The sequence below is a fragment of the Fonticula alba genome (assembly GCF_000388065.1).
Source record: "Fonticula alba strain ATCC 38817 unplaced genomic scaffold supercont2.3, whole genome shotgun sequence".
Taxonomy (NCBI): Eukaryota; order Rotosphaerida; family Fonticulaceae; genus Fonticula; species Fonticula alba.
The window spans coordinates 1,075,292-1,077,860 of record NW_009242973.1 but is presented as its reverse complement, the minus strand read 5'-3'; the positions used below and the strand labels follow the sequence as shown (position 1 = coordinate 1,077,860).

At 67.1% G+C, this 2,569-nt stretch overlaps 1 protein-coding gene across 2 annotated transcripts in view; it reads right to left on the bottom strand.

Moving 5' to 3' along the window:
* The window catches only part of H696_02026, a 6,738-nt gene that overhangs the window by 760 nt on the left and 3,409 nt on the right, over positions 1–2,569 (bottom strand). The gene's annotated exons all lie outside the window — the stretch shown is intronic.

Sequence of the window (2,569 nt, the reverse complement as noted above, 5' to 3'; positions counted from 1 at the left end):
CCCCCCCCCCCCCCCCCCCCCCCCGCCGGCCCCCCCCCCCCCCCCCCCCCCCCCCCCCGCCCCCCCCCCCCACCTGCCCCCCCCCCCCCCCCCCCCGGGGGGCACACCACCACACTGACAACCCAAAGGCCTGGAGGGCTCAGAAACACCCCTCCGCAAATATGGGCCCGTATAAAAAAGGGAGGGATACTTGGCCGGTTGGGAGCCCACCGGCTCCACGACGATCAGCGAGTCACACCCCCCCCCCACCCCACCGGCCGGGGTCCAGGCGAACACACACACACACACACACACACACACACACACACGATGCGCACCTGGACAGCTGCTCGTTGGAAGGGAAAGGAAAAGAAACCATGGCACCGTCTAGCCCTTCACTGACTCTGATGCCTGGCCTCTCCGTTCCGTCCTCGGGAAAACATGCACACACACACACGCGCGCGCGCTCGATGTCAATCCTTCCATTGCGTCGCTTAGATCATCCTCCCTCGGTGCCTGCACCGCTTTTACACGGATTTCTGCTCGCACACGACCGACTTCTTCCCCTGGCTCAGCAGCTACCTGCCGGCGGACTCGCACATCATCCGAGACATTTCCATCATTGCCTCGAGTGCCGAGTTCGACTTGACCTTTGGCGATTCGCGCTGGGACCCGGCCCCGACGATTCCCCTGCACTCGGATGTCCTGGCCACCCTCAGCAGCACGCAGGACCACGCCCCGCCGGCCGAGCTGCTCATGTACCCGTCGGCGGTCAATCTGCCGGCGCTGGTGACTGAGCCATCCGCCGCCGACGCCGCCGCCGCCGCCGCCGCCGCCTCGCCTCCCGAGGAGCTGGTCGTCACGGCGGCCCCGTCGCCGGTCTTGGTGCCGGATTCTCCCCCAGCCCCTGCGATTGACACCCCTCCATCTTCGGATGCGCTGGCTCCCGAGGCCGTGGCCGATGCCGCGCCCGATGCCGACTCCTTCCTCCGGTCGCTGGAGGCTTCGGGCGGCAGCGGCGGCGGCGGCAGCGGCGAGGCCCTGCAGTTGCCACCGCCGTCGCCCGTGTCCTGGGAGACCGAGCACGCCCGAGTCAAGAACTTTGCCCGGCCGGTTGCCTCACTTTCCGCGCAGGAGCTCAGCATCAACCCCAAGTCCAAGGTCGACTCGCTGGTGGGCATTGTGAACGCGGAGTTTGCCTGGATCGGGCCGAGCCGCGATCCGGCCCAGGTGGTTGAGGATTTGCTGAACCTGACCATGCAGGTGTGTTTGCCAGCTCGCGCGCGCACCATCGCGCGCGGCCCCCTTGCCGCGTGGGCCCGACGTCTGCCCTCGGGCCTGGCCTGCTTTCTGACACGCCCGCCTGCCTTTCGATCCCCTCCCCCCTCCCCCCGGGCCGAAATAATCCCTCCAGCTCTGTCGCCTGCATCTCTTCGAATGGGGCTCCATCTCGCGGTCAGTGCGCTTTGTCCAGATCCTTACCCCCGCTCTGTCGGAACTCCGCACAGTGGACCTGAACATGCTGGATCGGGCTCCGGGGGAGCTGATCGCCGAGCGCCAGACCGCCTTCTGGATCAACCTGCACAATCTGCTCATGCTCTATCTTCACATCATTCTGGTGCGTGCTGCGCGCGGGGCCTTTGTGTGCCCATCGCCTCGTGCTTTTGCCGCCCGGTGGCCGGTCGTCCTCACCCAGTCACTGACATGCGCCTTGTGCCCTCCTCCCTCCATGCAGCGCCCCCCTGGTCGGATGTTCTCCATCGCTCGGCGCCGCTTCCTGGTGGACTACTCGATCCTGGTGGGCGACCAGGCCGGGCCGCAAAAGATGTTCGGCCAGTTCTCCCTGACCGACATCAAGCAGGGGATCCTTCGTGGTACGCCGGGCTGCGGGCCTCCTGTGTCGCTCCTCCCCCTAGCCCCGCACCTCCGCCGCTCGCGACTTGCAGCTTCACACACACACACACAGGCTCGCACACTCACTCACACACACACACACATGCAGTCGAGGCCTTCGAGAAGCCGTACTTCAAGAAGAAGGACCTCCGCGCACCGCTGGCCATCTCCGGCACTGGGAATCCCAAGGTGGCCTTCACCCTGTCCGGGCTGACGGACACCACGCCGGCGGTGCGCCTCATCCGGCCATATGCCCTGGAGGCACAACTGGACGCGGCGGTGGTCTCCTACTTCAACCGGGTGGCCAAGCTCCACCCCTTGACGACGGTGTCGCCGCAGGGGGCGCAGTTCCGGCTGGACCTGCCGAACTACCCCTGCAAGCTGGATACCATGGCCCGGGTGTCGGCCACGGCGGCCACACCGCAGACCCTCGGCCGTGGGCGGTCCTTCACCGCCTCGCGCCTGGACAACAACAAATCCTGGCGCAAGGTGGCCCTTTGCCTGTGGACGAGCAGTCACATGCCCGGCCTGGCGGAGCTGCTGGTGGCTCGTGGCGACTCTTCGGTCGAGCTGAACTTCGTCGATGACAGCTGGTCTGTCTGGCCGATTTTCGAGTGACCAGCACCATGGCCATTGTCTCTTGTTTCCCCTGCTGTGCCCGGCCGGCTTTCCCCCCCCCCCCCCCCCCCCCCCCCCC